This window comes from Phyllobates terribilis, unplaced genomic scaffold, assembly GCF_046119375.1.
Source record: "Phyllobates terribilis strain yellow unplaced genomic scaffold, ASM4611937v1 Scaffold_12__6_contigs__length_324123572, whole genome shotgun sequence".
NCBI classification, from domain to species: Eukaryota; Metazoa; Chordata; class Amphibia; order Anura; family Dendrobatidae; genus Phyllobates; species Phyllobates terribilis.
In genome coordinates, this window is record NW_027362772.1 from 219,393,958 (window position 1) to 219,416,788 (window position 22,831).

The window sequence follows — 22,831 nt, forward strand, 5'->3', positions numbered from 1 at the left end:
GTTCGGGTTCGTCGAGTTCGACCGAACTTTAGTCCAAAGTTCAGTTCGGGGACCAGAACTGTACCTGAATCCGAACCCCATAGAAATCTATGGTGAGGTGACCCGAACTTTTGATTTCTCTCTCTCTTTTGTGTCAGACTGGGGTGTCTGTGGCTCATAGGTAGGGGCCACACTACAGCTACATGCTATAACTGTCAACTGTAAAATACAGATGGTTCCCGCACATCTACTGTGCCCACACCATAAGGCAAAGTTCACATGAGCATATAAAAAAATCATCTGTGTTTCATCCAGAAGAAGCAGATCATTTTTCATTTGTATTGTCATCCATATGGCATTAATTTTTAATACATCAGCAGTTATTAAAATTTACAAGATCAAATACAGTTTCCTACGCATAAGAATTGCAAGGTAGCCATAAGAATCAGATGCTATATGGTTGATCTGTATGAAATCCAATTTTTTTCGCACGCCCATAATCTTGAATAGGTGCAGGAAACTAGTGCATGCTGCAATTTTTTTCCACGTGGACAAGTGGTTAGTTGAAAAAAAAAAACGATCATCTGAGTAGCCCTACTGATTAACATTGGTTTGAGTGCTGTCAGTTTGTTCAAGAACAGCACACAAACTGAAAATAGGGATGTGTGAACTTAGCCTTACTGTGATGTACAATTATGCTGGCTTGCATTAAGAGGGGTTCTCCGGTGAAAACTACTTTCAGCTTTCCCATTGAGTAGGTGCAGGGTGGGGCAAACTAGGCATTTTTCTAGGTACCCCACTTCCCCAGGGGCCCCCAGCCAGTGGCATGTCACAAATAATGGCACACCACACAGTCGCAATGGGGCCCGTGAGTCAGAGGGGGCCTGGTGCAATTGTCGGCCGCGGGCCCTCTCCCCCGCGCACGACATTGCACATTCAGCTGCATCAGCATCGTTAGATACCGATACAGTTGAAAGCAATGGTGCTGCTCCCTCTCCCATGCCCCCTCTGCCTCTGACGTCTCAGCCAGGGGGCACGATGATGCCACTTCATCGCGTCTTGCTGTGCCAGGCAGTGGAGGAGACGTGCTGCAGAGACCGGAGTAGTGGGGGAACTGGGCAAGGTGAGTATGACATTTTTTTTTTAAATCAGTGAGTACTTGGTGGCCATTATACAGGAGGACTATGGGGCTGCATTATACTATATAGGGCTGCATTATACTATATGAGGCTACATTATACTATATGGGGAGTGCATTATACTATATAGGGTTATATTATACTCTATGGGGCTACATTATAGCATTATACCATATGTGGGCTGCATTATACTATATGGCGGCTGCATTATACTATATGGGGCTGCACTATACTGTATGGAATGTGCATTATACTATATTGGGGCTGCATTATACTGTATTGGGCTGCATTATACTATATGGGGCTGCATTATACCCTATGAGGCTGCCTTATACTCTATAGGGCTGCATTATACTATATTAGGATGCATTATAATATATGGAGCTGCATTATACCACATGGGGCTGCATTATACCATATGGGGTGCACATTATACTATATGGGGGCTGCATTATACTATATGGGGCTACGTTATACTATATTGGGCTGCATTATACTATATGGGGGCTGCATTATACCATATAGGGGCTGCATTATACTATATGGGAGCTGCGTTATACAATATAGGGCCTGCATTGCACCATATGGGGTGTGCATTATACTATATAGGGCTGCATTATACTATATGGGGCTGCATTATACTATATTGGAAAGCATTATACTATATGGGGTGTGCATTATACTATATGGGGCTGCATTATACTATATTGGACTGCACTGTACTATATTGGGCTGCATTATAACATATGGGGTGTGCATTATACTAAATAGGGCTGCATTATACTATATGGTGCTGCATTATACTATATGGCAGCTGCATTATACTCTATGGGGGCTGAATTATACCATATGGGGGCTGCATTACACTATAATGAGCTGCATTATGCTATATGAGGGCTTCATTATACTATATGAGGCTGCATTATACTATATGGGGGCTGGATTATACTATATAGGACTTCATTATACCATACAGGGGCTGTATTATACTATATGGAGCTGCATTATACTATATAGGGCTGTATTATACTATATAGGGCTGCATTATACCATATGAGGGCTGCATTATACTATATGAGGGCTGCATTATACTATATGGGGCTGCATTATGCTATATGGAGCTGCATTATACTATATTGGGCTGCATTATATTATATGGGGCTGCATTATACTATATAGGGCTGTATTATACTATATGGGACTGCATTATACTATATTTTGGCTGCATTATACTATATGAGGGCTGCATTATATTATATGGGGCTGCATTATGCTATATGGAGCTGCATTATACTATATGGGGCTGCATTATACTATATGGGGCTGCATTATACTATATTTTGGCTGCATTATACTATGTGAGGGCTGCATTATAGCATATGAGGGCTGCATTATACTATTTGGGGTCTGCATTATACCATATGGGGCTGCATTATACTATATGGGGCTGCAGAATACCATATGGGTTGTGCATTATACTATATGGGGCTGTATTATACTATATGGGGCTGCATTATACTATATTGGACTGCATTATACTATATTGGGCTGCATTATACTATATGGGGCTGCATTATACTATATGGAGCTGCATTACACCATATGGAGCTGCATTATACAATATGGGGGCAGCATTATACTATTTGGGGGCTGCATTATACTCTATCGAGGACTATGGTGTGCATTATACTATGTGTACTATATGGGGGCTGCATTATACTCTATACAAAAACTATGGGGTGCACTATACTGTATGGAGGACCATGGGGAGTGCATTGTACTATATGGAGGACTATGGGGGGTGCATTATACAATATGGAGGACTATGGGTGCATTATACTGAATGGAGGACTATGGGGTGTGTATTATAGTATATGGAGGACCATAAGGAGTGCATTATACTCTATGGAAAACTATGGGGCACATTATACTATATGGAGAACTATGGGGTGTGCATCATACTATATGGAGGACTATGGGGTGCATTATACTATGTGGAGGACTATGGGATGCATTATACTAAAAAAGCAAAATGGTGCCTATTCATTGAGTGATTGGATTATTTATGCCGGAACAAAAATCATTGTTCAGCACATCGCCCAGTGTGAACTTACAGAAGTGCTGCTGATAACATGATACTGTATGGAGGCAGATTAATCTACTGGTGATTATTCTGTCCCCATCATTCTTTGTCATCCTGTGTACAGAGACCAGGAAACAATAGTAGAATGACTTTAATATTGTCGATCGTGCTCGTTTAATGGCCTGAACTCAGCGCATGTAAATACAACCAAAATGTTTCTGTGTGCTTGTATGTTAGCATTTGGGGCCCCATTTTAATCTTTTGTCCAGGACCCCACTTTGTCTAATTCTGGCCCTGAGTAGGTGATAACATATTGATTGGTGGGGGTCTGATCGCTGGGATCCCCACTCACTGGGAATTGTTATCCACAACAGAGCACTGTTATCCCCTTTTCAAAATGGAGCTGCAGGTCAAATGCCCAACTACTGCTTCATTCATTTTCAATGGGTATGTTTCGGTGCCAGTTCAGACTGACAAGGATAAGGGTGAGGATAAAATCATGTTGGAGAATAGAGAAAAAGGAGAGGTTTATTGAGGGTCCTCTAGGGGCCCATTTAAAAAAGGAGGTAAAGGAAAAATTTTGGAAAGACGAATTTGTACAAAATTTTTCTCCTCTCCTGTTGGAGAAATTTAATTTGGTCAAAAAAAATAAGAGAAAAAGGAGAGGAAAAGCATAGGTGCCAGCTGATTCCAAACTTTTTCTACTCTGTCATTGGTGAAAGAACTTGGAAGCATTGTACCTGGCGATTTTGTTATGTGGATACCATAGGGGGTGCTCATTGCTCATCTCACTTACAGTGGGAGGACTTGGCTGCGGTAAAATGAGAAGTTTAGACAGAGAAAAGCAATGAAGCCCAGCAGTCGCTATGACCACAAGACTATAGTCAGTCCTAGATAGACATAGATGGCCAGTCCTTTCCAGATGGGGCTAGCCCATCCAGCCATTATGGGTTTCAGGGTCCTTTGCTCAGGCTGTGACTACAAGGACGAAATTTGAGTTGCCCTAGCAATTTAACAAAAGTCAATGTAAGTTTGGGGTTGGACCCCTTATTTAAATAAATACCCCAAATGGAATAAAGCTGGCGGAGGGGTTTAGTTTGTTTTTGGTATCCTCCCTTTGTTGCATGTGGTTCATTTTGGATTAAAAAATGTAAAGTTTGCCTACCAGCACCCTGTGGTCATGTCTCAAAACGGACTCAGGAGGTTTCATTAGGGCGTATGGCGGGGCTTTCTGAGTCTCCCTTTTTTGACAAATAAATTTTGCCTCACTCGCCATCTCTCTTACCCCAAAGTGTGTGCAGTGAATTTTGATGTGGCAGTTAGTTGGGTTAGGCCTTACAGGAGGGTGTCTCTTTTAGCGAAAACAGATATTGAGTCTGCTTCCACTAATTGCTTGTTCACCTCAAGAGTTAAAATTTGTTGGGATGTTTTTAGGTTGGTGGTTATTTTGTGGATTGGAGTCTTCCAATGGGTTGTTCGATTGTCGCTTGTTATTGTGATTGATAGAGTGGGTAGCTTGCCGTTAGGGGGTTCCTTAGGGGATATTCCCATCTTCAAGATCCTATCCCAATATGTAGTAGGTGTAATAGTAATAATATTAGCAAATACCTCCAATTAGAAATGTAGTATAGTTCTTCTGATTCGCTATCTCGATTGATCCATGTGCAGGGCATTGAAGTAGCTTATTGAGGAGGGTGTGGAGATGTCACTTTTGTTGGTGGCATCATTTGCATTCTTAAGGGAGTCAAGTCATGCTCCCTGTGACAATTGAGAGGGGTTCTTGGAGTTGGCAAAATTGTTAAGGCAGGGTTTTAAACTGGGTTGATGGTACCATTGGATTGTGTTTATAATTTGGTACTGGCCTGGAATATTGGGACCCTTCAAGGTGGGGACCCTTGGAGTTGATTGCATGATATTGGGTTCCTGAAATTATAGGTTCCCCAGGCACTGTGGTTGTGAGAGGGGGTATTGCTGAAAGGTTAACATTTTCCGTACAGCTAAACTCTTGGAGCTGCAGGTCAAATGCCCAACTACTGCTTCATTCATTTTCAATGGGTATGTTTCGGTGCCAGTTCAGACTGACAAGGATAAGGGTGAGGATAAAATCATGTTGGAGAATAGAGAAAAAGGAGAGGTTTATTGAGGGTCCTCTAGGGGCCCATTTAAAAAAGGAGGTAAAGGAAAAATTTTGGAAAGACGAATTTGTACAAAATTTTTCTCCTCTCCTGTTGGAGAAATTTAATTTGGTCAAAAAAAATAAGAGAAAAAGGAGAGGAAAAGCATAGGTGCCAGCTGATTCCAAACTTTTTCTACTCTGTCATTGGCGAAAGAACTTGGAAGCATTGTACCTGGCGATTTTGTTATGTGGATACCATAGGGGGTGCTCATTGCTCATCTCACTTACAGTGGGAGGACTTGGCTGCGGTAAAATGAGAAGTTTAGACAGAGAAAAGCAATGAAGCCCAGCAGTCGCTATGACCACAAGACTATAGTCAGTCCTAGATAGACATAGATGGCCAGTCCTTTCCAGATGGGGCTAGCCCATCCAGCCATTATGGGTTTCAGGGTCCTTTGCTCAGGCTGTGACTAGAAGGATGAAATTTGAGTTGCCCTAGCAATTTAACAAAAGTCAATGTAAGTTTGGGGTTGGACCCCTTATTTAAATAAATACCCCAAATGGAATAAAGCTGGGGGAGGGGTTTAGTTTGTTTTTGGTATCCTCCCTTTGTTGCATGTGGTTCATTTTGGATTAAAAAATGTAAAGTTTGCCTACCAGCACCCTGTGGTCATGTCTCAAAACGGACTCAGGAGGTTTCATTAGGGCGTATGGCGGGGCTTTCTGAGTCTCCCTTTTTTGACAAATAAATTTTGCCTCACTCGCCATCTCTCTTACCCCAAAGTGTGTGCAGTGAATTTTGATGTGGCAGTTAGTTGGGTTAGGCCTTACAGGAGGGTGTCTCTTTTAGCGAAAACAGATATTGAGTCTGCTTCCACTAATTGCTTGTTCACCTCAAGAGTTAAAATTTGTTGGGATGTTTTTAGGTTGGTGGTTATTTTGTGGATTGGAGTCTTCCAATGGGTTGTTCGATTGTCGCTTGTTATTGTGATTGATAGAGTGGGTAGCTTGCCGTTAGGGGGTTCCTTAGGGGATATTCCCATCTTCAAGATCCTATCCCAATATGTAGTAGGTGTAATAGTAATAATATTAGCAAATACCTCCAATTAGAAATGTAGTATAGTTCTTCTGATTCGCTATCTCGATTGATCCATGTGCAGGGCATTGAAGTAGCTTATTGAGGAGGGTGTGGAGATGTCACTTTTGTTGGTGGCATCATTTGCATTCTTAAGGGAGTCAAGTCATGCTCCCTGTGACAATTGAGAGGGGTTCTTGGAGTTGGCAAAATTGTTAAGGCAGGGTTTTAAACTGGGTTGATGGTACCATTGGATTGTGTTTATAATTTGGTACTGGCCTGGAATATTGGGACCCTTCAAGGTGGGGACCCTTGGAGTTGATTGCATGATATTGGGTTCCTGAAATTATAGGTTCCCCAGGCACTGTGGTTGTGAGAGGGGGTATTGCTGAAAGGTAAACATTTTCCGTACAGCTAAACTCTTGGAGCTCCAAGAACCTCCTTACCTAAAACTTGTTATTTATTTATGTTTGCAATAAAGGCCATTGTCTTAATTTGGAATTTGGGGAGATTGGTGGAGGAAAGCTAAGTTAGATAGCAGCCAGCCTCTAAAATATAGGAATCATATAACAATGACAACTCCAGGTGCAAACTAAAAATGTTATAAATTATATATTATTAATATTGTAAAGTATTAATTATTTCAATGCATAACTTGCATTTACTATTATTTCCTGCAGTAAAATTGTTATTACTATTTATTACAGTTCAAGTCAGAAGTTTGGCGTAGGATAAGTACACAGTTTGTCTTTTGCACTCTAAGGTGGAAGCTGGACAGGAACTGGATGGGAGATATGTGTCACTGAGATGGTCAGCAGTGGTGATGTGAAGGTTAGAAAATCAGGCTCTGGCACAGATAGAGCTGAGAGGGTTTTTTAATGGGCTTGGATTTTTGGGTCCAGGTTTTAGGAGCGTCCAGAAGAGCTTGTGGGACCCAGCAGTGATCTCGACTTTCTGCTGCTAATTGACACCCCCTTGCTTGATATTTAAAAACCCTCATTGTCTACAGAGAGTCGCCGGTGAGGAAACTATTTTCCCCTTCTCAGGCCTGAAGTACTAGCAGTCGGCTAGTTTCTTCTTGGAGTTTCTTGGTGGATTATTGTCGTCTTCTCTCTGGTGTCTTCTCAAGCTAAGTGTATCCCCTTGTCTGTTTTCCTTGTTTGTCTATAGTTGCAGTGGGGGCTGACTAGAGCTCACACCTTCCCCTCCCTATCTAGGACCTAGCTCTAAGGACAGTTATGGATTAGGTACCCTGCTCAGCAATAGGTGCGGAACCTATTTAGGGATGGTAGGGGAGTCAGGGTGTTGTAAGATCGGCCTAGGGGTCTCCACTCTCCTTTTCCCTAGTTGTTGGGATTCCCCCCTTTTCCCATCGTCATACACTTGGTCCTTCTCTTAGCTAGCGTGACAGTAGGTCTACCTCCCCAGCATCTTTTCCTTTGATCACAGTTAGAGTTCTGGGAGGTTATTCTTACTTCATTTATTTTTGGTTCTCCTTAGTTTTCCTGATCTTCCCATTATGAATGGGCTTTAAGTTTGTTCACCCTGGGTCTTAGTGTCCACCTGCACTCTTTCCTCTCCCATTGTTAGTGTTTGTGCAGTGGCCTCCCCTCTTCTTCCTCAGGAGGCACCAGAAACCCCTCGATGGGCTTTTAGGGAGTAAGGTTCAACATGGTCTTTTTAGTTGTGCAGCTAGGGATTGTCTAGTCTGTGCAGGAACCAGTAGGATGTGAGTTCGGCTTCTCTCTGTAATAGGTCGTCCTTATTCTGACGCGCCCCTGGGCCTGTGTCGCGCTGCGTTGCGCACGCGGGAGCTTACCCGGAGCCGGATCTTTTGAGGGTTGTAGTCTCGTGGCGGTGATCCGGTCCGTGCCCAGGGAGTCAGACTAAGTGGCGCTGTATTAGCGGTAGATGTTGGACGACTACGCCACCCGTTGAGTACAGCTAAGGAGCTGCTGCTGCAGGGCAGACCGCTGAGGCCGGTGGTAGGATTGTGCAGCGTGATAGTATAACCCCCAACGGGAGGGGTATGGCCTCAGGGCAGCCGACGTGGATGATGGGGGTAGCAGGAACCACTCGGAGACGGTACGGTGTAGTTCAGGGTCTTTACTGGTGACAAAGGTAGACCCTCCCGGAGTACTGGCTAGCGATTGGGGCCTGGTCAGTCCTTGAGCAGATGGGATCTCCCCTGGCCAGGCGGAGTTGTAGGCCTCCCAAACTAACGATACTCTTCTGGCTACCTTGCTAGAGGCGGGTATAAGTAGCCCACGTCCCTGAGTGTACCGTGTGGTGCTCACCCGTATGGCCGGTGACTCGGGGCCTTCTAGTAGCTTCCGCTCCACGACGGCGGTGCTGGTCCCATGCGTGTGACCGTGCCTTCGGGTTTCTTGGCCAGAGGACCTGAAATCCCCTGCCGGGCGGTTTCTGCTCCTGGGTAAAGATTAGTCCCCACAGCCTCGGACTCCGGGTCCGGTGATAGCTTCTCAGTCAGGGCGAGCTCTGCAGCTGCCAGCCCCTGACTCCTTGTAACACTGCTCCCACAGAGCTCCTGTTGTTTCTTCCCATAGCTGCTTCTCTTCTCTGTCTCTACTTCTGGCATGGCCCAGGAGCTGGGCCCAGCCGGAGCCACAGCTCCCTGTCAGCCCTCCTGGCTGAACTCTCCCTCTGAACTCTCTAACCCTGCCTCAGCCCCAGGTTTTTATATAGGGGAAGTTCTTCCCCTCCCAGGACTGGGCAGGAGGTGTGGCATGCATAGGATTCCTGACCAGGAGACCTCCCACCTGCTCTCAGACATAACATTGCTGTTACTGTGGAAACCAGACCCCTGGGGTGCCACAATTCCGGTTACCCGTGTGTGAGTGTGTCACGTTCATAAAAGCATAGAGCTAAAATGGAGCTCTATGTTTTATTTATTTTACTCACTTATACACCACCATTAATTCCACAGCTCTTTACGATCATCAGCGCCGAACATGTTTCTCTCTAGCGATTAGATGAGATTGCCACTTGAAATACTCTTCCTATTTATTTCTGTTGTAAAATGGCCTACTGTTCATATGTCCAGTCTTTTAAGCTTTTTTCTGCTTAAGGATTTAAAAAATGACTGATGGGAGAAAAAATGAGTGCCTCACTTTTATAAAACATCTCCTGGAGGAAAACTTTCTAATTATGCACTGTCAAATGAAAAGGCTGAAAAAAAAGGCTCCAGGAAAATTACTCTGCAAACTCCTCCAAAAACTCTTCAAAGAAAAAAAATGTTTATTTAAGCGGTTTCCACTAGAAAACTCTGCGTACTTGAAGTTGCTTTTATTTTTTGACTTGTGGTTTTCACTAATGTTTTTTCATTCAAATCCATGAAAATGGCACATGTAAATCATGAATTTAGCACAAAATCCAATATTGTCCTTTTTGCACGATCTGTGAAAGGATGTAAAAAATGCACTAAAATAACTTTTATACGTAAAATCACTCCAGTGGGCGACTGGAGTAGAGTGGAGCTAAATTTGATGACTTCTTGAAAAAGTTTCATTTCATGAATTTATCTAAAATATGTGGAAAAGTCACACTGACGTAAAAAACAGAAAACGAGCTAAACCCCAAATACGACTTCAAATAGTTTGATGAATTTGTCACAAAAGTCACTAATTGAGAAGTAATAATGCCAAAAAATGGCGGAAATGCAATGATGAATTCGGCCCTCTGTGTTTACACAACCTTAAATGGACCAGAATCACTGGTCCTCTTCTCCACTTACTAATGAGACATGTATGTTGTATATCATTGATATGCCATAAATGTTAGTAATATTAAATGCAAAGAAACATTAAATTTGTATTTTTTTTTAAAGATTTTTTTAATAAGAATTGCATGGAGGAATTAATAGATGTTCTTGGAGGGGCCATTGCCTTCTGCAGTTATTTCTTGGTGGTCAGGTACATGGCACAAGTCCTTCCGCACAGGTACAGCCTTGATGGTGGAGATGCTGTACTTCCTTCAGGGCGCTAGATGTGGAGGTTTTATTCCTATGAGTTATCTCTGGTGCCTCAGCGGCAGCCGGCAGGAATACAGCTTCCTCCGATGAAGCGAGCAGCCCTGGATAATCCTCGCCGGCAGGATGATATCACCCGGCGGAAGATGGAACCTATGAGAAGAGATATAAAAATAATGTCAGTAATGGGCCTCCATATTAGAGGATGCTGGGACAGGACAGTAGAGGGGTCTTCTCCATACAGAGGTACGGGGTCATTGTCAGCCATCATACATGTGACAATCCCACCACTGACAGGTAACATCTGCTCCACGTGACTTCTTCTCACTGACGTCATACAACATGGAGCCTATTGTCACACTTACCTCTTCTACTTTCCACTTCTTCTACTTTCTCCGGTTTCTGTTTTTTTCTCAGTTTTAATACAGATTTTCTGCTCTTCTTAACTGGAAATTCTTATGAGAAAGTAAAAAAAAACATGTTATTATAAACTCCTAACACATTAGCTTTATATCTTTATGTAGCAGAACTATTTTATTCTTATACCCTATAGTCCGGGCATTCTGGTATTTCATCAGCGCAGAATATGTCATATGTACAAGGCATCACCTGAGGGCTTGAGCATTAGATTAATATGGACTAGTAGGTTTCCTGTGTGCCGCCATGTGGTGTCTGTTCCCTTATTAATATACAAATTGCCTCTTCAGAGAGGAAAAGAACTTGAACTCTAGCACCCCCTATTGGAAGTCGCAATCCTAAAAGTCAATATCGACCCTTTAAAGGGGATCTGTCAGCACACTTTTTCTATGTAATCTGAGAGCAGCATTATGTAGGGGAATAGACCCTGATTCTAGAGATGTGTCACTTACTGGACTGTGTTTTGCTGTTTCAATACAATCAGTATTTTATCAGCAGGAGATTATCACTGCAGGACAAGCTGCCTTGTGCATTTTAGTCTAACCACACAACACTGATTAGCAGCTCTCTCTCACTATATAATGTACACAACAACTGAGCTCTGCTGGATCTGCAGCATAGAAAACTATTCCTCAATCCTAACTGCTGCACCCAGTAACTAAGTGACACATCGCTGGAATCAGGGTCTCTGTTCCCACCTCATGCTGCTGTAGGATTTCATAGCAAAATCCTGCTGACAAATTCCCTGTAACAAGCGCTGCCACATGACGTGGGATAAAAGACAAACCAGACGCTCAATCTGCAGACGTATTTCGGGGTGATTGTGAAGCAAGAGTTTTATTTCTAGGGGAAATGTCTCCACTTGTGGAGAGTGACTTGCCTGACATAGCCAGAAGGAAAGTGAATAAAAACCAGCCGGTGATGTACTTCTTCCAATAAATATTATGTTGGTTACAGAAGAAGAAAAGTTACAATTAGGATAGGAGAACATCTCCGCGATATTTCACATAACAGCAGAAAGCGACAGATCTCACCTGCTGGAAATCCTCCTATCACCGCACACTGCAGACGCATCTACTGTCACTGCATGTGGCATCGAGAGAACTGATCGTCTGCCCCGTGGTGGGAAGAGAAAAAGCCATTTACTGCATACAGACACTTTCTGGATGTTCACACTACTGTAGATATGATTTTTCCCGATGGAATGAACTTATAAAGGGAACTAATGTTTCATTACTAGCGCCACAATATTCCTTTCCATGTAATTATCTGATATTCACTGTTACAATAGATTTGCCTTGTTACTGGTTTTGGTTTTCCCTTTTTCCCCCTTGCTATGGATTATGCATCATCACCGTGGATTGTGTTGAGGCTTACATCCTATACCCACTGAAGTTCAGCTGCTACATTCTCTATTTTCCTGTGATGGCTTACACTGGTAAGACCACGTCTGACACCAGATGAGGAACATACAGGGGCCTCTGACTTAGAAGGTTGGCAAAGTCTAAGTTACGCAGGAACGGATGACTCTTAATCTCATTTGCTCCTCCTGGAAAAGGAAAACAAAAAAATTCTGATACAGACATTATCAGAGACTGCTACAAATCCGTATAGTTTGCATTTATCTCAACTGCAGATGTAGCAGAGCGTATGTGAGTTAAATATACTGAAAATCATAGCATGACGAATGGGAATAGGACAAGTAGGAAAAGTAGAGAATCTCAGTGCTAATTCACATGGACATGATCTTCTATAATAACTTATTATTAATAATATTATATACATTACTTGTCCCAAGTCTTTGCGCTGTATTTTTTCTGAGCATCGCAGTGATGATGTCCTGAGCTTTGGGTGGGAGAAGGAAATTGTAAAATTTCCAAACTACATTATCTGTCAAAAAAGGAAAAAAAAATATATATATTACAGAAAGTAAAATCTCTTCATTTACTGTACTATAAAAACCTCTGCTTAACAAAGAACTAAACCTATGAACCAATCTAAGCAAGTGAACCAAATAACAAGGACATTATATAGAATTCTGTTTATTTTACTTACCCCTGCAAATATTGTCAAGAACCTCAATTATAGAACTCCCATCAAATGGTCCAAATCCTAAGAGAAATTTATATAGGATGATTCCTATTGACCACCAGTCAACAGGTCTTCCATAGCCTTTCTGAAGTATAACTTCTGGGGCTATGTAATAGGGAGTGCCAGGCATCTGGAAACCAACAGAAGAATGAGATGATGATCAATGAATAGAATTGTCACAAATAACATCAATGGAAAGGTTTTTTAGATGAGAAAATATCATAGAAGCCGAAATAGAAGAGATCTCTAAAGAATAAAACCCTATACGTAATGCTGACCTTGTCATCACAGAACTCTCTGGTGATGTTTTCCCTTAGAGACTTGTAGATGTCTGATGTAGGTCTCATGAGGCCGATTTTTGAAAGCCCAAAATCGGTGACCTTAATGTGTCCAGTTGATGTTATCAGGAGACTGTGAAAGAAAAGACAGTGTTAGCCCCAAGTAATAACTCATAGATTGTATAACAAACTCTACATTTCTTCCCCTTTATTATAGGGGTCACTTACTTCTCAGGCTTTAGGTCTCTGTGCACCACACCATAGCTATGCAGGTATTCCACAGCGAGAACCGTTTCTGCAATGTACATGCGGGCCAAGGGTACAGGTAAAGAACCATCGAAAGGACCTCCGATCTTCATAAGAGTGGCACAGTCTCCTCCTACAGCAGGAAAAAAAGACAGCTGAGGGTTTGTTACAATGTAAACCACACATGAATGAATGACCTTCTGAATGAAAGATAAGTGGAGATATTGAGGTAGGGCGTAATACCTAGAGATATACTGTATAAGAGGAGCGTATATTATATACTTTAGAGTGGCCCTATACAAGAAAATAGAGGAGGACCCAATCTACAAGCCTCTTATTTCTCTATGAAAGTGCTCATCTATGCAAACTGCTAAAATAATGTCAAATCCTCCTTTTATCCGTAGCAGAAATTACAGACTTTACTCAGTGAAGACGAACATGGGAGACTTTCACAGACATAAGTAATTTTCCAGGCAATTTGGTAATAGATGACTAAAAGTAATTGCAGTGTGGACATTTAATGGTCATCCATGTGGACATGTAATAGTCATCCATGTGGACATGTAATCGTCGTTCATGTGGACATGTAATTGTCGTCCATGTGGACATGTAATCGTCGTGCATGTGGACATGTAATCGTCATCCATGTGGACATGTAATCGTCGTCCATGTGGACATGTAATTGTCGTCCATGTGGACATGTAATTGTCGTCCATGTGGACATGTAATCGTCGTCCATGTGAACATATAATTGTCGTCCATGTGGACATGTAATCGTCGTCCATGTGGACATGTATTCGTCGTCCATGTGGACATGTAATCGTCGTCCATGTGGACATGTAATCGTCGTCCATGTGGACATGTAATCGTCGTCCATGTGGACATGTAATCGTTGTCCATGTGGACATGTAATTGTCGTCCATGTGGACATGTTATCGTTGTCCATGTGGACATGTAATCGTCGTCCATGTGGACATGTAATCGTCATCCATGTGGACATGTAATCGTTGTCCATGTGGACATGTAATCGTTGTCCATGTGGACATGTAATCGTTGTCCATGTGGACATGTAATTGTCGTCCATGTGGACATGTTATCGTCGTCCATGTGGACATGTAATCGTTGTCCATGTGGACATGTAATTGTCGTCCATGTGGACATGTTATCGTCGTCCATGTGGACATGTAATCGTCGTCCATGTGGACATGTAATCGTTGTCCATGTGGACATGTAATTGTTGTCCATGTGGACATGTAATTGTCGTCCATGTGGACATGTAATCGTCGTCCATGTGGACATGTAATCGTCATCCATGTGGACATGTAATCGTCGTCCATGTGGACATGTAATCGTCGTCCATGTGGACATGTAATCGTTGTCCATGTGGACATGTAATTGTCGTCCATGTGGACATGTTATCGTTGTCCATGTGGACATGTAATCGTCGTCCATGTGGACATGTAATCGTCATCCATGTGGACATGTAATCGTTGTCCATGTGGACATGTAATCGTTGTCCATGTGGACATGTAATTGTCGTCCATGTGGACATGTTATCGTCGTCCATGTGGACATGTAATCGTTGTCCATGTGGACATGTAATTGTCGTCCATGTGGACATGTTATCGTCGTCCATGTGGACATGTAATCGTCGTCCATGTGGACATGTAATCGTTGTCCATGTGGACATGTAATTGTTGTCCATGTGGACATGTAATTGTCGTCCATGTGGACATGTAATCGTCGTCCATGTGGACATGTAATCGTTGTCCATGTGGACATGTAATTGTTGTCCATGTGGACATGTAATTGTCGTCCATGTGGACATGTAATCGTCGTCCATGTGGACATGTAATCGTCATCCATGTGGACATGTAATCGTCGTCCATGTGGACATGAAATCGTCATCCATATAGACATGTAATTGTCGTCCATGTGGACATGTAATCGTCGTCCATGTGGACATGTAATCGTTGTCCATGTGGACATGTAATCGTTGTCCATGTGGACATGTAATCGTCGTCCATGTGGACATGTAATCGTCATCCATGTGGACTTGTAATCATCATGAATTAGATGCTTGGAGTTCAGGAGACATGGGCCGGATGTAGATACAATATATAATGTCCTACCTGCTACGTACTCCATGACCATACACAGATGAGACTTGGTAGGAAAAGAGCATAGCATGGAGACCACAAAGGGATTATCAGCGAACGCTAGGATGTCCCTCTCTTGAAAGGCCCGCTCAACTTGCTCTGGCTTCTTCAGGTTCTGCTTGTTCAGTTTCTTCATAGTGAATACCTTGTTGGTGTCTTTATGATGCACTAAGTGGACGGTTCTGGAGGAGAGGAAAATCCATGATTTAAAATGAATCCTTATTAACAGACTGTTTATAGACCACATCAAATGGTCTTCTGTACTAATGGTTACTAGGTTAATACTAGATGTACGGTCTTTAGAAATCCATGTATAAATACATAAGATCACATTACATAAATGATCACCTATGGGAGGTTGTCACGCCTGTCACATCCTAGCTGATTATATAGTGACATTGATGTGGGTAATGTATATAATGCCAACATAAAACTCACCCAAATGCTCCACTGCTGAACAGTTTGATTGATTCATAGTCGTTTTTACACGGCTTTTTCTCTGGATTCAATGATCTGATCAAGGCCTAGAAAAGAAAATTACATTTTTTAGACATAAAAGCTGCAGGAAAATCCTAGCTCCAGATGAAGAAACTTCTCACTGCCTGCCTGATAAATGGACCTCCACAGACACTTTTGTATTATAGGGGATATCCTCCATACACATATGTGACTGTACAACAGGGGGGTATAAGGGATATCACACAGAGGAGTCAGCAATAAAACTGCTGTCATCACACACAATAGATATGATCTACATTGAAAATAGAGCTATCCCATCGTCTCCTGGGGTATAATATTGGATGGATTTCACTCCCCGTTATCTGATGATATACAGACGTCTCCCTCGGATACTTACACTGTCAGATTCGTGGATCTTTGGTGTCTCATCTATTCCATGATCAGTATTTGCAGATACAGTTATTTCTAAAATAATGAAGAGACATCACGTATTAGACTACACCAATACCTGACATATAGCACGTAATATATAACATATCACTATAAAAAGTCTGCAGGACTGCACCTCTGTAAATGGTATTAGCACTGGGTATATAGATATTTTTCTCACACTGTATATATTCATGGCATGTCCATAGACAGCAGTCACAGCCTCATATACAGGATAGAGCGTAAGGCCTCATTCAGACGGCAGTTTGATCAGAGTTTCATCAGTTTTTTTCACTGATGAGAAACAAAATTCAAGTTTCTCCACCTTCTCCTATCTGTCAGTCAGCGAAAATCAGAAAGGATAGCACTCGTCCATGAAAAACTGACGTGTGAATGAGGCCTAAATCTACATATTCTCAGGTGTCTCTATATTATTTAGATGTGTGTAAGAATATTAGATGATCGGCTTACCTTCTATCAGATCACTGTTTAGCCCCCGCTGACTGGTATTAGGGTCCGGGACATATAGGTTTTTCACCTTTTCAAAGTCACCTTTTGATGTTCCCTGAAGGTTATATGTACAATTAATATAACATTTCATAAATAGTAATTTGCCATATGCATAAAACAGAAAGGACTAAACCTGATTTACTGGATAATTTCAGTATTGGACGGACTATACACGGCCGCTCCCTCCAGTAAATCCAGACTAATATATAACAAACTTGTATATACAATTGTTCTCTAATAACTTCTATTATCAGAACTTTACAAGAAGGAAGACTGTGATGATTGGATGAGAAAGAGGCGGAAATACAAACTCTGCGCCACTGAGTCCATGCTGTCATCACAGATGATGGAGCCGCAGAGACAGGCCTGGAGCCAACATGGAGGTCTCCAAAATCATAAATCTGTCCTTCTACTAAATTACTGGTAATCTGGAGATCAGACCACAAGGACATATAGTATAGAAGATGATGGATCCTTACCGGCACTTCCAGTATATACTCCAGTACATACAGGACATTTTGGGCCAGTTGTTTGAAAAAGGCCAACTCTCCACTCTGGGATTTTTTTTCAGCCTGTATAGATGAAAACAAAAAGAAAAATCAGAAAATCAGGTTCTATATTATATTAATAGAGGTCGAAAGAAAAAAATATGTAAATAAACTAGTCTGCCATGATTATTATTCATTATTATTTTGTGCAGCTTGTGTACATCTTACCTGTTGTACTAATGTCCAGATGTTCATCTGTAAATGCTCAAGATATTTTGAGCTTATTTGACCTTGGTGGTATTTGGTTAGGCAGTCTTTTACAAGCTCCATAACCAGCCGGTAAGTGAAGCTGATGACGCCATCAGGCAGGGGTAGCACGAAGTCAGGGGTGTAGGTGGTAACAATCCCCTGGAGCAGTGCCAATGTAGCGTCCCGAGGGTTCGGCCGCTACAGGGGTATTGCACCTCAGACCAGAGGTGTGATATCCCACTCCCAGGTAAGGATGGAGTATGGACCAGGGCTCAGTTAGCTGCATACAGCACACACACCCCATTTCCGAGGGACAGCTCAACGGTGCTCGCACTAGACAGAAGTGCAAGCACGACCGACTATGTCCCTGCCTGGAGTGGGGAGGGGGGTGGAACACCCAGTGCTGTAAGGGCAGATAGGGGTTGGTTCCTGAGCGTAGGTAGGAGCCCATTGGTTGCTGGTCACCTGGGCTCATGGTCAGAGGGAGGTATAAAAGGTGGGCACCATCTTAGCTCTAGGAGAAGAGAAGTTCAGTTCTGTCCAGAGAGGAGAAGACGGAGTAGAGGCTCTGTAGGAGCTCTACTCCAGGAGGGCCTAGTGAGAGGCCGAGGAGGAGGTGAAGGGGAGCTGAGATTTTGGCTCATCTCAGCTCCAAGAGAACAGAACAGAAAGGAACAGGAAGGAACGGAAAGGGAGAAGAAGAGACAGAGAAACCGAAGGGCTCAGGAACAAGAAGGTGGAAGGGACCCTAAGAACCCACGAGAATCCAGGGTGAAGGGTCAGGCAGATTAAGGGTACCGGATCCCAAGTTGGTGGAGGAGAAACTACCCTCACCCAAAGACCGGTCGTCGTGATCATCTATTGGTGCGACACCTCATCAAACCTGCTAGGAAGGCACCATATAGGACAGCGGAGGACGGGGCCCACGTTTAACCGCACAAGTCCGCGGCAGCTGGACAAAAGTGGGTCACTGGTGAGGCAGGAACGAGAAAGGATTAAAGGAGGTCCTGTGCCATGCTCCTGAACTGCCTGGGAGTTGACCGAGCCCCACACCTGGTGGATGCAGCACGGCTCGGGCGGTCACTGCTGACAGAAGTGACCCGGAACAAATGAACTGTGAGTAAAGACCCTGGACTGTAATTTGTTGTCTGCGTGCTCCTTCGCGCCTCCAGCACTACCGGTACTGGGACTCTCACCACCATCACTCCCACCATCCACTACACTGCCCTGGGGCTGCACTCTTCCCGTGGGGAGTCACACCACCTCAGCTGCACCCACCATCAGCCCCAGCGGTCTACTCTGCAGCGGCGATTTCTAATGACCGCAAATCCACGGGTGGCGAAGTCGGACATTATCAATAGTGCATAGCAGACTACCATTGGTCTGACCACCCTGAGCCGCGGGACCGGGCCGCCACTACTACCCCCATCGTTCCCCTATCGCCCGGATCCGCGTGCCCCATGGCCCAGGGGGCGAGTCACCAACACCTGAAGTTTTTCGGGAAGAATTCTCCGCATTTCAAACAAATCCAAGCACGGTTAGGATATCACTAACTTTGTAGCCAAAATCACTAACAACAATGACACCTGGGCTGTAAACACTGGTGTTAGTAGTGGTGGTGAATTGTGATGTCAGAATGGAATCCTGTGATGTCATGATGGAATCCTGTGGTGTGATCTTAAAGAGGCATCTTCCTTTACAAGGAAGTTGCCTACAAACACTTAAGGCGGCAACACCATAGTCTGAGCATCAGTACTAGACTCAGGCATGGAGGAAAGAGCCATGGCTGCTCCTGAATAGTGTTGAGCCACCCCCGTAGTGTTCGAGTTCGGTTCGGTTCGTCGAACACCCGTGTGTTCGCCGACTGTTCGTCGAACTGTTCGTCGAACACCTTCGAACACCGTTAAAACCAATGGCAGGCAAACAAAAACACATAGAAACACATAGAAAACACCTTCAAAGGTGTCCAAAAGCTGACAAACTGCTCAGAAGACACAACTAACACATGGAAAAGTGACAAGTACATATAGTCATGCGAAAAGAAAAGAGGTGGAGGAGTAAAAGGAGGGGGAGACACAGATATAGGCATGTCATGCCCTTCTAAAATCCAAAAAGTGAGAAGCCGACACGCTCAGTCCGCTCCTGCCTGTGCCACCTCCGTGTCGCCGGGTTTGTGCCAGAGTCGCGGTGAACCCTGACGGCCAGCCCCCCTCTCCCAATACTGGTGCCTGTCCGCTGGTGGGTCGAGCGAGCCCCCCTGTGGTGGAGGCAGCTCTAAGCTTTTTAATTTAAATTGTCTCTCTAATTTGAATAAATACACTTTAAATCCATTTACAAGGATCTATTGGAGGGCAAGTCTCATGCCAGCAGCCGCGTAATTCCAGCTCCAGTAGCGTCCACTAAAGCTGCTGCAGTTAAAAAGCTTTTATAAGGATCGAGCTCGGCTGTCCACCGCAAGGCATCCTACTGCCAGTCCGAGCCCCTATGCCTTGGGGTGCCTCCTGATGCTCTTCACTGAGTATCCCGTGGTCCCGAAGCATTTCCTTTGAAAAAATGAAGTGTCCAAACTACAGGTGGTGTAGCTTGCTTAACAGCCGGGATAATCCGCTGACTAGCAGACCCTGCTACTAGGCACAAAGTATTTCCTGGGCTAGATGCAGTTAAAAATTTGTAATTAGATACTCTCGTTGGATGCTGAGAAAGCATTCCATAGAGTCTCCTGGCACGCCATATATGATTCTCTTAAAAAGCTTGGGGTAGGGGTCTAGGGGACCCTTTTATAGCCAAAATCACGGCCCTGTATCGCAATACGTCACCTAGGCTGAAGATAAATGGAACTGTAGCACCCTGAGGGCTCAGTTGCTACAGAGGTATTGCACCTCACCCAGAGGTGTGATATCTCACTCTTAGGTAAGGATGTAGTGTGGATCAGGACCCGACACCTGCATGCATTACACCACATTGCCATGGGGCAGGGCGACCAATATGCCCCTGAGATGGGCACGACAGTCCCTGTCCCTGGCTGGAGTGGGGGGATGGAACACTGAGGAAGGGGAACCCTGTAGTGCAGGAGCAGGGAGAAAGCAGTTCCTGGGTGCATTGAGAAGGGAGTATAAAAGGTGGGCACCATCTTAGTTCAGTGCAGAGAAGTCTGAGCAGAAGTGGCAGGGAGCAGGGGCTCTGCATGAGCTCTGCTCCGGAGGCGGGCCTAGTAACAGAGGCCCAGGCCTGGAAGAGGGAGAAGGAAGGAAGAGGAGCGGAGAAGGCTCCAGGAACGAGGAACGAAGGGATCTCAGGGGTGCGGACGGGCGAGTCGCCACCGCACGCCCGAATCCACCTGCGTGGAGGGGTCAGGCCAAAGGGGGAGACCGGTCCCCGAAACTAGTGGAGGCAGGAAATGACCCTCAGCTAGAAACAGGAGGCTGTGACAATTTATGTGGCGCAGCCCCTCGCTACACCCGCTAGGAAGGCACCACATAGGGTCAGGGAAACTGGCGCCAAGTTTACCAAGAGGAGGCCCGAGGCAGCCGGACAGAAGGGTTGGTAAGAAAGGCCAGACAAAGGACACACAAAGGGGGTCCTGTGAAGCACTCCAAAGTTATCTGGGAGTTGTCTGAGCCCCTCACCTGCAGCCGTTACCTGCAGACGTGGTCTGGATAATAAGAACTGTGAGTAAAGGCCCTGGACTGCATCACTGACTCCGTGTCGTTACTGCTGCTGCCCTGCACCATCACCCCCATCCTCCGCATACACTGCCCTGAGGCTATACTCCTCCCGTGGGGAGTTATGCTACACTCTGCTGCACCCACAACACCAGCCTCAGCGGTCTGCCCTGGAGCGGCGGTTCACTCTGACCGCAATCCACGGGTGGCGTAGTCGGACATTTAAACATCAAAACCACATAAATAGTTCCGCCACTGGTTTGACCGCCCTGAGCCACGGAACCGGGTTGCCGCCACGGAGACTACAACCACCAGCATCCACCAAAAAGGGTCCGGCTCCGGGTGTCCCAAGGCCCAGGGGGCGCGTCAGAACATTTTCATCACCTTTCACAATCACCAATGGGACAAGGCAGGGATGTTCTCTGTCCCCTCTCTTATACATCCTAGTGACGGAGCACCTGCTCTCATCAATTCGCCATAACCCCAATATTAGGTGGATTGAGGTGGGAGGCACCGAGTACAAGTGCTCTCTATTTGCTGATGATGTCCTAGTATTTATCACTCAATCACATATATCCATCCATGCTGTTATGGCTGAAATAGATCACTTTGTTACATGGTCAAATTTTAAAATCAATGCAGCGAAGTCTGAGGCCCTCGATGTCTCCCTCCCCAAATCCATATAGGATTCCATCCAGTCCAACTTTCCCTTTGCCTGGCCCTCACAGGGTATCAAATACTTAGGAATTCCTATTCATAGAGACCTCTCCCATCTATGTTATCTTAATTTTGGGCCCTTTATTGAACAACTCCATACAGACCACGGTTGGCAAGTTAGAACTGTAAGATTCACTACGTGAACCACTGGTGTTTTGTGGAAAAGCACATGTACACTGTGTTCCAAATTATTATGCAAAAAGTGTTTAGGAGTGATAAGGGAAGAATTTGTTTGTTTGTCAGTTAAACTCATTGATGGTGATGTGTGTCAGGGCTCTTTATATCACTGTAAGCAATTGCAGACACCTGTGCTAATTAGTTTGGCAGGTGTGTCCAATGAAAGGCAAGACTACTTAAGAAGGCTGTCTCACATTATTAAGCAGCCTACATTTTCTGCCAAAATGGGAAAGAAAAAGGATGTGTCGGCTGCTGAGAAGCAACAAATTGTGGAGTGTTTAGGTCAAGGCATGACTACAATCAACATTGTGCGATGATCAGGATGAAGTGTCTTGGCAATCAAGAAGTATGTAGCTGATTCACAGTACACACGTGTGCGTGCTGATAAGGGCAAATTGAGGACTCTTTCCTACAGGCAATTACGTCAGGTTGAAAGAGCAGCGGCAAAAAAGCCTTGTCATAGCAGCAGACAAGTTTTTGAAGCTGCTTGTGCCTCCAACGTCCCCCGAACAACAAGATGCAGGGTCCTTCAGAGGTTTGCAGCTGTGCATACGCCATCCTGTCGACCT